This window comes from Vigna unguiculata, chromosome 7, assembly GCF_037176805.1.
Source record: "Vigna unguiculata cultivar grain cowpea cultivar isolate G323 ecotype 2 chromosome 7, ASM3717680v1, whole genome shotgun sequence".
NCBI classification, from domain to species: domain Eukaryota; kingdom Viridiplantae; phylum Streptophyta; class Magnoliopsida; order Fabales; family Fabaceae; genus Vigna; species Vigna unguiculata.
This window is the reverse complement of record NC_140798.1, coordinates 33,781,705-33,796,587: the sequence shown is the minus strand read 5'-3', so window position 1 is coordinate 33,796,587 and position 14,883 is coordinate 33,781,705.

Sequence of the window (14,883 nt, the reverse complement as noted above, 5' to 3'; positions counted from 1 at the left end):
TCAAAAAATTTAAAAACTACCACGTGTCAGTTTATCATCGTGCCACGTGGCAGCTTACAATCATGACATGTGACAGTGTAATAATTGTTTTCAATTTAGTGCCCTAATTTAAATTTTTGGTTCAATTTAGTACCCAAATTTTTTAAAATGATCCAATTTCGTCCTTTCCTATTTGAGACCAAATTAATAAATAATTTAAGTATTTAGGTGAAATGATTTCATGTATATATTAGAAAAAGTTATGGTAACATGTATATATAGGTTGTAATTAAGCTTATTTACTAATTTGGTCTGAAATGGAAGATGACGAAATTGAATGATTTTAAAAAATTGGGGTACTAAATTGAACCAAAAATTTAAATTGGGGTACTAAATTGAAAACAGCTATTACACTGTCACGTGTCATGATTGTAAGCTGCCACGTGGCACGATGATAAACTGACACGTGGCAATTTTTAATTTTTTTGAAAAAAAATTAATTTTTTTGAAAAAAAATTATTAAAAAAAAATAAAAATTTCATGGCTTGACACGTGTCCTGTACGGACACGGTGTTAACTCCAACTTAACGGAGATGACCAAATTGAATCTCTTTATAAAATTGGGGTACCAAATTGAACATTCCTAAAGTTCGGGTACCAAATTGAACTTTCCGAAAAAGTTTGGGTACCAAATGTGTGTTTATACCTAATATTTATAATTATAATATTAATAATAATAATATTTATAAATATAATATTAATATTTATAATAATAATAGTATCACTACTTAAAATTCTCATATTACATGAGAATTTCCTTGCAAATTTGTTAAAGAAAATTGCAAGAAAAGACTTTTTCCTACTATTTGTTCTAAGAACTTTAATTGGCAGGTGTAACGTCCCATTTAATTATTAAGCGAAATTAAAAGAAACGTCATACAAAATAGCAATGTGGAGTAGTCCTGGGGTCTTAACACAACTCCTACAAACTGGGCACACCACGATGCCAACGGAAACCAGATAAAAGTCTAACAAAGAGAGAGTAGAATCGTAAGGCATAGAACAATACATGGGCTGTAGCCCTAAAGAAGACCCATGAAGAAAGAAACATAAAGTCCCGCCCAGATGGCTAAGCAGTGGAATCGCCATTTCCTTGCTGACCGCGGAAACATCGCCCATCTGCTCCCATCAATTAAATTGATGATCATCGCAAGAAAGAATAGCCACATACAAGACAACCATACAACAAACAGGGTAAGCTAGAGCCAACAACATTCTCATCATACAATCAAATATATTTTCACCATTCAATATCCATACAACAACCAAGCATGTTATGACTTTCAATCGATACACTACGACTCAACTCGACTCATCCGGATACGTATAACTTGGTCGGATTCAGCGGATGTCCAGACTTGTGGTGGATACCTCTGCTCACCCTCGAGCTATGTGTTATAAGTGTTATAATGAATCAATTTCCCTCACCACAAGGTTAGCCCTTAATGAATTTCAGGCCTCCTGCTACTCTCACCACAGGAGTCAGTCCGCTCTAGGTGAGACTAACTGACTCCTTAGAGCGTCAGGATGCAACCTTACCTTGAATCCTTACTTAGTTATATAGATGGGGCACCACCATGGAATTACGTCCCGACCACTGAAGCGCGACCCTGAAAGTCTCACCTAGAGACTCCAAGGAATTATGCACTGACACAGATCAATCATATTCACACAGCCAAAGAATATTCACCATGCATAGATATACATTAATCGTACCAACCTTTAAAGCCAATGCCTTTCATGTTTCAGGCCCAACCCATTTCAACTCATCATAAACCATCCATGCATAAAGGATTTCCATCTCATCTCATTATCATGACTCTTTGATACCAACCATGTCATTAAAATCACATGCTAAACTCATAACAACCCAATATTCACAATTTATGACTTGCACCACTCATTCATACTCATTCATCTCAAACTTTCAGCACAATACTTAAAATCAAGCAAGCATTATCCATACAAAGCCAAGAAAAACAATCACACCTCGCATTGCCTCGCCCAACACCTCGCTCAGGCTGAAAGGTCTCGCTCAGGCGAGACGTTCTCGTCCAGGCGAGCCCCCTTCGCCTAGGCGAGGGCTCGAAAAAGGAAGCAGGAGCACATGCGGGATCTTGCTTAGGCGAGACCCCTCTCGCCTAGGCGAGATGCTCGCTCGCTCAAAAGGTTGAGCTAGTCACCTAGGCGACCTTTCGCGCAAAAGTCCTGGGCGAGCTCCCTGTTCGTCTCGCCTAGGCGAGACTGGCTCGCTTGGGCGAGATTAATAGGTCTCGCCACTGTTCTCCTGTAACAGTCACCTGTTCGCACCCAAAAGACAGTACATGGCAGTTCACGCATTCAACACAAACATATAGTGCATACAACGTCTAACAAACTCTAACCCAGCCATAAAATAATCAGGACTCAGACTCTAACTTCCCCGTACCTGGAAAAAGCTTAACGAAGACCTTGACTGCACGACCACGAGCACGACAGCTCTAAGGATGAACTACAGGGCTGAGATGAGAGTGGAACAGAACCAGAAAAATGAGGTTAACCAAGGCTCTTACGGCAGATTACGAAAAGGTTATAAAAAAGGAACTAGCATGAACTCGAAGGTCACTTACATGGAGTAACGGAACTTCCTGGCTCAACATAACAGCGGTGGCAGAAACCCTAGCAGAGGGGTTGACGGCTGCAGTCTTAGGTTTTTTGAAAGAGAGTGAAAAGTGAGACTTAGGGCAATAAAGGGTGGTTTTATCTACTGGGCCAGCTCTTAGGCCCACTCGCAAGGGCAGCCACGTACATTTTTGGGCCAAAAGGAAAGGAACATTTTTAATGGGCCTTACAGTAGGTAATTCCTTCGTAAGTAATTATTTCCAACAAAATTATAAATTTCGCAAGTATTTCCTACAAAATTTATTGCAAAAAGTGTTTTATACAAAATATTAGCAATTTTCTGCAAAAAAAATTTCACAACAAAATTTATAAATATTTCCTACGAAAAATATTTTAAAACAAAATTGACAAGAAATATGGATTTTGCTAGTAGTGTATCAATAATACAAATATATAAATATTAATACTATTAATATACTTATACTATTATTGAAAGCGATACATGTATTATTAACACTATTATTAATTAATTGAAATAGTAATAATAAAAATAAAAATAATAATACTAGTAAATAATAATAACAATTATAATACTATTAACACTATTATTAATTGAAATAGTAGTAATAAAAATAATAATAATAATACTAGTAAATAATAATAACGACTATAATAATAATAATCAGGTTAATGTTAATAATAATAATTATTATAATTATAATTATTATTATAATTATTGTAAAGTCCATTTTCTATTTTAAAATTTTGGGTCCAGTTTAATAAAGGATTCAAGCCAGTCAGTCACTTGTTTTTTCATTTTCATAAACCTTTTCAACTTATTACTCTTCTGTTTTCTCACAAATCTCTCCTCCCTTCACAGCTGTTGTTTTTTTCTCCAACTCAATTGAAAACCTTTCCTGAAATAGAGGATGAATCTGGAGTCTGTGTTTCATACTCCATGGATCAAACTGAACAATTTATTCCTCAAAGAAAGTTGAACATCAAACCTTTGTCTTTTCTCCTATTTCAACTCTATTGTGTTGGTTCAGTTTTTGGTTCTTTCTTTGAGCCTCGTTCTCGTCCTTGTGCTCATGTTTTCAACTCTTTAGTTTGTTTCTAGAGTTGTGGGTCGCTTTTAGTTTTGAGGTAAACGAAGCTAGGGTTCAAAGCCTTTTAACAGTATTGCATGTTTCTTGGTTTCTAAATTATGTTTTCAATGCCTGTTTGATGTTCACATTGCATGGAAATGATTTGGGTGTTGTGTTCATTATGTTCTGGATTTGCATGCATGAGCAGATGAGAAACTTGTTATTATTGCCCAAGCAAGCAGTTATCGCCTAAGCAAGAGTAGCAGAAACTCTCCTCTGTTTCTGTTCGAGTTGTCGTTTAGGCGAGGAACTTCAACTTTGAGCGAAGAGCAATTTCGCTTAGTTGAAAAGGTTTCGCTTAAACAAGAACTCGCAGAATCTCACATTGCCGCCTCTGTTCGAGCTCTCATCCAGACGAGAATGCATAACTTAAGCGAGATAACCTTTGTGGCTTAAGCGATGGGTTTTAGCTTGAGCGAGACTGGTGTAAGGAAGTGTTTAAATTGCTTGATTTCTTATATGGTTGGCTGTTTCACTCCTTAAGAGCATGTTGTATAATATTGTGCATGTATGATGTGGTATTTGAGACTATATTTCATATATTTGGCATGAGATGATAATGTTTGAGATAACATGTGGATTATGTGTGGGAATTTCATGGAGAAATCCCTTTTGATGATAAAGTTGTGTGTGTAGTGACTTGAGGATTAAAAGTAATGTTACATCCTGACACTATCAGACTCACATAGAATAGACTGATTCATGTGGTAAGAGTAGCAAGAGATCATAGTCTTTGGCAAGATAATGATCTTAGATGATCCTGGACTAACCTTGTGTGTTGTAGGGTGAAACTCATTGACAATGGTTTTGCAAGCAGTAGAAGTCATCACAAGTGCAAACAACTAGTGAATCTGATTTCATTATAAGTATCCAGATAATTGAGTTAAAAGGTTTGTCATGGTTTACTATCACATGTTGCTTGTGTTTATAAAAATTTGCTTGCTTATTTACCTGTTAAAAATCATTTTCTTCTCTGGCTCACATTTTCTCTTTGAGTCTGTTTATTGTTTGGTGTCATGTTTACAATGATCACCAATGTTGGTGTAAGCAGATGCGGAGATCCTCGTTGACCACCAAGTCGATGGAGATGTTGTTGTTTAGTTTAGGCATGTTGGGTCTTACTCATTGTTGAGCCTCTTTTGAAAAATTACTTTCTTTATTTCTTTGTAATTCCTTGTTCTTTGGTCAATCTTTCGCTAAATTGTTTTGCATTTTAAGACATATTTATGACATTGTTCTATGTTTGATATCTCTATTCCAGTATATTTTGAAATTATAAAAGATTGATTTATAAATTGTTTGTCGCGTGTTTTATTATAATATGTGATATTTTATTTGTTAGAAATTTTATTAAATAGAATCTTACACTAATATTAATAGTATTAATAATAATAATTATAAATATAATAATATTATTATAATACTAATATTATTAAATGTAATAATAATATTAATAGTAATTATGTTTTTAATTAAAATAACACTACAGATAATGATAATATTAAAAATAATAAATGTGAATAAATAATGATAATGATAAAAATAATAATGTGAATAAATAATAATAAAAATAATAATGATAATAAATAATAATAATATTACCAATATTAATACTAATACTACTAATACTAATAATAGTAATAAAAATAAAAATAAAAACAATAATGCTAATAAATAGTAATAATAATGCTGTTAATAAAATAATAGTACTGATAATTATAATTCTAATAATAATAAAATTAAGAAATGTGTGTTGAATGATATTTTCGAGAATAAGATGAAATATTGAGGATAATAATCGGGTGACATTTGCGTAAATTTTGAAAATTGATAGTTATTTCAGAAAAAAAAAAGGGTAAATGGAGTGTGTGCAATGCCAAAAAAGTCATGAAAATGGACAGATGTCAATATTTAATGATGGATTTTTGTGGATTTTTCATAATACTAAGGGTTTGTTCTCTTGCATGGATGTAACTGTTGAAGGGAATAAGCGAGCACGAATTCATTTTCAAATTGTGTTCCATTGCATAGATGTGGACCGATAAGCGAACGCGGATTTGAGGGATGAACAAGTTTTTTCATCCACTATAGAAGTAGAAGATTAGCGAGTATTATCGACCACATTACCATATTGTCCTCGTTTTTACTTTCACACGCAGTAGAATATTCGTCGTCTGCCATGAGTGTTGTTGGAGGTGTTGTAGGAGGAGTGGCGCACCAGTGTGACAGGTGTTGGGGTGGTGATAGGAGTGGGATGGCATTGACAGGTCTTGCACTGGTGAGGGAACTGGGATGACACCGGTGTCTTGCAGGTGGTGAGGTGTTGTGATTGTTACGGGAGGTGTGGGATGGCACGGTGTGGGCACCAATGTTGTGAATGAAGAGAGAGGGACGACACCGGTGTCGTTGGTTTTCTTTTTTCTTTTTACCTTTTTCTTGACTTCTTTTGACTTTTTTTTTAATTTTTTAAACTTTTTTTAACATTATTTAACTTTAGTTTAAAATTTAATTATATAATTTTTCTAAAAATTTAATTGTATAATTTTTTTTACATTCATAAAAATTTAGTTTTTTTTATTTTAAAATTTTATATAATTTTAATATTTTTTTAATTCGTATTAATTAATTATAATTATTTTTATAATATCAAATTACAAAATCATTCTCTTTTTTTACGCAAGGGTATTATGGTAACTTAATAAATATATCTATTTTAACATATAATTTTATCTATCACATCAATCAAATCTTTCACTAACTTTCATAAAAATTATCTCCAAATTCACCCACTTTACCCTCTAAATTCACTAAAAAAAACACAAATATCTATCTACCTAAATCTACATAAATTCATCTTCACACTCTCCCCCATATCCATCTACACAAAAGAACACACCCTAAATTTTCATGTATATTTAGCAGAATTTAGTAAAATTAGTAGATAATTCACCAACTTCAAAATCGGCACGAGTCCAAATCCCACCTCCGCATAGCATTATTATTATATATTTTTAAAAATTGAATCAAACACTCCTAAAACACATTTCAATAATTAGGTTAAATATGTTTTTTTCTTTCACTCATAGTAAAAATTAAAATTAGATTTTTTTTTTCAAAATTTTGGACAAAGTTAATTTTTTATTTTTAAAAATACGTGAATTTAATCATTTTAATCAAATTTTGTTAAATTTATTTAACGTTTCAAACATTTTTTCTTCTAATATTAAAATGTAAATATTTCAAACAATATAAACAACTCAAATATTTTAGAACGTCAAATAAATCTTACAAAATTTAAAAAAAAAAACTAATTTTAATTTTCATCGTTAAAAAAATAAAAATATATTTAACTCTTGTGACTTTTAATCTAGAGAAACTAGATTTAACCAAAAATTTCAATAAAAAACTATTCTCAATTTTTACCGAATAATAATATATTTAACCCTCGTAATTTTAACTGTAAGTGTAGTGACTTATTCTTTATTATATGAATTGATATGAATGTGATGATTGTGGATGAAGCTGGTTGGTTAGGACGGAGCCTGAAGCACGGCAAATTTATAAATGTGAAAGGAAGAGGTGTTTGATTGTGAGATGGGTGTGTGTTCTTTATCGTCATTTAATGTGACCCATAAATGTATATCTAGTTGCCTTGTCAAGTATTTATGTAGTTTGAACTTCGATGTCGTTTGTGTATTTAGTGTACGTTTTTCTTTGGTGGGGGGTAGGTAGGTTTCAGAAAATGTGGTAGGAGCTTTAAGAAAAATAAAAAGAGGTGAAAAGTGGTTTTCATTTTAGTCCATTCATTTTTTGCCATCTCAAATCATTTTCAGCTTCAGTTTTTCAGGTAATCATTCTTCTCTGCCTTCATTCTTGCCATTTTGAAATTAATGTCAAAAACAGGTGCACTGATTGCATCTTAGATGTTAGCTCTCACCCGGTCCCACTTTGAAGCAGATTTGGATTGGGGTAGGAGCTACAACACAATCATTTAATATTGATGATAAAGACTTCTTATTTGCATGCAATATTAGTTTGGTCTGACGTTGATTTCAAATATGGTGTGATTAATACTATGATATTATAATTATTGTTAACAAGACTCCCTTATAAATTTTTGTTAGAAAAACTTTAGATATAAGGATTATACTACTCGTTCAAGTCAGTTTTAACTATCGGCTTTGATATTAATTATTAAATTTAAGAAGATAAGAGGTTCATTGGGAGATACAATAAATTAATGAGACTTGAGTCCAACCACGTAAGTTATTAGGTATTGATATTATTTTCAACCTAAAATCTTAAGATTTATGGGTCTTCACTCTTTATAACGTTCTATTTTATCATTTCTAATCAATATAAAACTTAAACTTATCCTTATATTCGTAACGATTACAACTGATATTGTTTTTTTATGTAAATTAAAAGAGGAAGATCAAAACTTTAACTTACACTCTACCGATATTTGGAACAAAGTTATAGGCTAAAAGTTTGTTTTAACTGAGAATGGAAAAAATTATGAACCACATCATTAACTTCAATTTATGATGAGATCTTAATTGACTAGTCAACTTCGTAATCAATGGAAAAGTTAAATTTTAATTATGAAGAAGGAGCTATTATGGTGATAATTTTTGCAGAAAGTGTAAATAGTAACTATTGAGGTAGGCATAATAATTAAATTTGAAGAGTGAAAGGGGAAAAGTGGAATGATTGTTTGCAGATTAAACTTGGTTGCATGGCATCCAAAGGTATAAATAAGATAAAGTAATAGAAGCATGTTAATACGATGTTTTCGGCTACTTTAAGTAAATGTGTCCATTTATATTTTAATTTCCGTAAAGGGTCTGTTTGTTTAAAATATTATAAATGGGTGAAATTGTAGGAAGGATTTAGGAACGACGATTTATAATTTTTTTTCTTTTTTTTTTTAAAGTATGAATTCCTCGTATGTATAAAGATTTTGGTTTGATTTTATTTTTATTGTGAACTTTTTTAATTTATTTTATTATTTATTTAAATGTATTCTTAATTTGTTTAAAGTAAAGTAATATTATGATTTTTATTCTATAATATTTTAATGACTTTTTTCTGTTTAACTAATTTAATGTTTAAAATTTATTTAATTAATTGAATGTATAAAAATCGGAATGGCCTCAATTAATTAAGAATAAGCTAAAAAATGTTTTTATTATCCATGTAGACAATGTATCATTTTATATTATTTATATGTCCATTCTATTAAATTTTTTATATTAAATAATCTCAATTTTATTACCATATCAATCTTTGTCATATTCAATTAATTAAATTGATTTTAAACATTAAATTAATTGAATAAAAAACAAAAAATAAATCATTAAAATATAACATAATGAAAAATATAAAATCACTTTATTTTAAATAAATTAAAAATACATTTAAATAAATATAAAAAAATCACAATACAAAAATTTGAAACTAAAATCTTCATGCATCCAACAACTTCTCGCTTCAAATAAATTCTAAAGTAGTTGATCCTAACACAACTTTTTGTTGAAATAGAAAAATAAAATACATTAATGTAAAAACTTTACTAAAAAAAGGAAAAAATATATGTCAAAGTCTATGTCCTCTTACAACTTCACCCAATTTTATAATATTTTTAAAAATATATCCCTTTACTTAAATTAAAAATTAAATTGATCCACGTAAATTAGCCCATGTTTTCATTGATCACGTTCTATAAAGCTTGTTATCATATAATAACTATTTTAAACCATGATAATAAATACAAATTATTGTATGTTACTTTTGTAAAGATCATTCAAAAACTTATTATTAGTAATTCGCAGATAATTAAATAAATATATGGATTTTGTATAAACTATATGAAATTAAAAATTCTTAATTTATGCGCCATTATACGTATAAATAACATTATGTAACAAAAACCTTTTTAGAATATTTAGAAGAAATAACAAAGTAAGGAGAATTTGAAATTTCAAAACATTATACGAATCTTACGAAAAGAAAAAGTTAACAAAGTACTTTCTGATAAAAAGTTTCAAAAAAAATTTATGTAAGATAATGTATTTAATAAATAATGTTTAAAGATCTTTAGATTTTTTAAAGAATAAAAAGTAGAGATATAAAGATGTTTCAAAAAGTATAAAATTGGAAAAACTTTTATTCAATAAAACTTGAAAAAGATTATATTTCAAAGTTGAAAGAATATTCGATAAATTGATAAATTGAAGAATGTTTTCAAATTAGAACAAAATTAATATAGTTATTTAGATATTCATTACTCTTGACGACTGTAATTACTCATAAAGAAATTACTAGATGACAAAAAAAAATTTATGATTTAAAAAACATATTATTTACTGAAGAATTTTATATTATAAAATATTATATTAAATTTTATAATGGAAATTAATTTACAAAAACTTTATTTTAGACATGTTTGAATTTGAATAGAAAATATATTTTAGATTATGTTTCATTGGACAGTATTTTGGATTTCTATGTATATTTTGAGATTTTAAAGAAATACTAAAACTTATTGTGTTTTAAATAAATAATAATATAATAAATTAATAAAAGGAAATAGAAATAGTTGGGTGTGAGGTGATAAAACATGTAAGAATAAAAACACTATTTACAATGAGTTATTATATTACCATTTCAAAACACTTTAGAAGAAGAACTTTAAGTAAGTCATAAAGTCATAATCGTGTGTGTGCAGTGTAATTTGTTAGGATGAGAAGTTCTTCTACCTTTTTTCTCTATAAATATACAAATTTTTAAAGTTCTAGCACACTTGACCAGTTACAAAAACTTGTTTATAGATACAATGCTTACCACCACATCTATATGATATTGTGAACAATTATATATTATTTTTTTCATTTTTTTTTCTTTTCATGTGGCTTATTCTACTCTCTGTAACCTTTTGTTTTGTTATTTCTAAGATCATTTCTACTACTTATATTTTATTCTTTCTACAATTCCATATTCTCTTTATGAGTCATTTTATTTTTGTTATTTAAGATATTTTCATGTTATTCACAGTAAAAGTTCTTTCCATAATTTCATATGCTCTTTGGTTGATTTTGTTGCTTTATTTATGATAGTTTCATAATGTTCATATTAGAATCATGTCACAAGTATCTACTATTCCAAATATTGTAATATGATATTAAATTAAACCTTAAATACCATGTTGAAGTCATAATATACTTTAAATTTTAAAATTTACTTTCAAGTTATAATTTCTCATATCACGTTGATTTTTTTGTCACCATTAATTAGAAAACTTTAACAATATTTTATACTACAAAAAATATTTTACTAACAATCAATTTTAGTAACCAAAAGTTATTAATCAGTGACCAATTTAGATACCAATTTATAAAATAAATAATTATTAGTTACTAAAATAATCATTGTTGTAAATAAAAAAAATCATAATTAGTCACTAATTAATTAGAAAGTTACAAATTAATTTATTTGGCAGCAAAAACTTTCGATAGTCAATGATTAGTGATTAACAACTTTTTTGTCACTAAAATTTGTTGTCCACAATATTAAAAAAAAATTATTTGATAAGATTCATAAAAGAAAAAAACTTTCAAACTGATATTTATAGAACTTATATACTCAAACTATATAGTGGATAGGGATGTCAACGTCGTGGATAGAGTTTAGGTAGTAGCTCCCCATTTTCTATCCGTTGAATAAATATGTGTCTCGTACTCAACCCCATACCTGTGGCGAGTATCCGTTGTGCATGTGGATACCCGCATATTTATTTAATATCCACGAATATCTATGGGTACCCACGAATATCTATAAAAAAATATAACATATTTTAACCATAAATTCAAATAAAATGCAACACATTACATTCATACATTCCAAACAAAGTCCCAATAACCTAGCTAAATAATTTTAAATGACAGTTTGCAAATAAATGAAGATTTATTAAAACCAATTAGTAATATTCTAATTTTTAATCATGTTTTTTATTTTATTTTTTTAAAATTGACAGTTTACACATTACATTCATTCGTTCGATTTGTTAATATTTTAATCATATTTTTTAATTTCTTTTAGTTTAAATTATAGTATAGCGGATATGAGTATCAAGTACATATACTATGATACACATACACGTTCCTGTTAACGCAGGTATAAAATATATTCGTACCCGTTACCTGCAAATAAATACATCTGATTATCAATTTTTTTTAGCATCCGCATCACTTAGAATTAAAGAGTTGGATAAATTCAAATTGTGAGTTGATTGAGTCATCATCAAAACAACATTCTTAAAATACTACCATAAAAATATTATTTTGACACAAATACATAAAATTTGTTATATATATATATATATATATATATATATATATATATATATTTTGGTGAAAACAAATTTTATGTATTAAAAATGTTAAATACCATATTATGTGAAGATCTCAAAGTGTAACCCATTGGTTTATCTTAAACATTTAAAAATTTTGCACGATACGAAGAGCATTATGGGATTCGAATAGGGTCTTTGTGCAGATCAACAGCACCGAAGCAAGACAAATTCTTACGTCTTCTTCGAGCCGAAAGCAAGCTGAGAAGAAATACTTGGGGTTTTGTGAAAGTGTCACGTGAGGGATAGTATATGCACGTGACCGAGTAAAAAGAAAGATCCTCAACCAACAAGCTAATATTATATTTTAGAAATTTATATAAATAAAACACTATTTTGTTTTCCCTTATCCAGTGACCTGTAGGTAAACAAAGCAACAATTTGTATAAATAAATCACTATTTTGTTTGTATTAGGTTTTTAACACACTCGTTGACTCAACCAAATTTCACATAAATTATTCAATAAGTATGTTCGATGTTAACTGAACTATTTAATAATTTTCTCAACAACAATTATTTATTTTACTTTACCATTTTTCACTTGTCTAAATGGATGTGATTCTCCGATAAACATTCCATTATTATCTTTAGATACGAATCCTGTCTTTATTTTTATATGAAAATGAAATTTCTGAAAGTACCATTTTCCTTATGCAAAAATGCCTTGGAGTGCTGGTCCACAGTTCCACATAAGTTTATGGAATTAAAAGAAAAAAAGTAAAAAAAAAATATTGATATGTTAATTTGGAAAAGGAAAAGATATGGAGGTAAGTGGAAGATACATCTAAAGTGATCATAAAGTGATGTTACTAAAGTCAAATATTTTTTTTTTTTATCTTTATCAATCGGGTCTTTAAAATATAGTAACATTTTAGGAAAATCATGTGTCATATAATAAATCAGTAAGACCGTTCAATAAACATAAAAAACTCTTATCAACTTATTATATTTATATTGAAAAAAAAATACTAAGATATGTGATATACCGTTTAAATAAAATAAATCTACTCAATAAAGTATCACAAAATTATAATATTAAAGGAGCAAACAGATGAACATGAAGCATAAGAAAAGAACTCATACAGTCATCCGTAAGAGTATTGGAAGAGGAGACTTAGGCATACTACCATGCCCTGAACAAAAATTTTCTAAGAGCTGACAGTGTAACAGTTTTCAAAAGAGGTTGCCACTAAGACAACTATTACAAAAAGGCCCCATGACCTGAAAACGGCTCCTAAGAGCCATCAAAGCAGAACACTCTAAGTTGCATCGTCGCTACCACCAGACCCACCTTGAACGTTCCTCTCATATGCTCCCACCCAGAAGTGATCATCGCAAAAGAAAAAGAAAGACAAGCACAAACACGAAAATGGAAGGATAAGCTAGTGTAAAATCATTTAAACATATTATAGCAATCAGACACTTAAAACAATTCCAAGTATACAACATATTAGGCATAATGAATCATGTTATAGCAAGCAAGCAGGACACTATGACTCAATTATCCGAATACATATACTAATATCGGATTCACTGGACGCTTGCACTTGTGGTGGCGGTGGCCTCTACTGCTCTGCAGAGTCATTGCCAATAGGTTTCACCCTACCACACACAAGATTAGCCTTTAAGCGTCTAAGGCCATTATCCTGCCAGAGACTAGGGTCTCCCGCTACTCTCACCACTTGGGTCAATTTGCTCTACTTGAGACTCATTGACCTTTTAGTGTTTCGGGATGCGATCCTTACTTGAATCTTTATCTTAATATATACACTACACACCACCATGAGATCTCCCCACGAGACTCATGGAATTACGCCTATCTCACACCAAATTCATGTTTCGTACCATAACCACCACATTTATCTCAAACATTCAATTCTCATGCAAGTTCTCAACCAACCAACCAAAATCCAACCAACATACCAATTTCAGTCCATAGGAATCAAACAATCATGTATATTCACATACTTCAGGTTTTAAAGGGATAATTAAACCAATCACGCAAACCATCAACCAATCAGGAAAGAAAGCAGAACTAAATCACCCCCCTACAGCAGCCTCGCTCAAGCTAAGCGCCCTCGCTCAGGCGAGGAAGGTTGCCTCGCTTAAGCCGTAGGCTCTCGCTTAGGCGAGTCTGCAAACAGTGGCCCTGGGAGATTTTCTCGAATTCTTGCTTAGGCGAGACCTTCTCGCCTGAGCGAGACAGGGTGTCACTCAAAACGCGAATGGTCGCTTAGGCGAGCGCTCGAGGCAGAACCTTAGGTGAGCCTCTGATATTCTCGCCTAGGCGAGACGAGCTCGCTTGGGCGAGAATATCAACTCTCCCCTACTGTTCCACGCATGCAAGGAAGAAAAACAACTCATAGCACATCCAGAATATAAGCCAGCCATTTACACATGATTAATATACCATTCAAGCACCCAAAACACATAATAACTTGCAAGCATACAAAAATAGATTTAGAACTTGAAAACCTAGCTTCCTTTACCTTGCTTAGATGCTAACAAACACAAACAAATCCTCCACTAAGGAGCACCACAACCCAAGGACTAGAGTAGTAAGCTGAAACGTGAAAAACCAGAATAAAACGAAGTGTGGGGTCAAACCCTAACCAAAAAGACACGTCCCAAGGGTAAAAAGGAAAAATAGTGAAGGAGGCGATGAGGCTCCACTTATCTAGAAG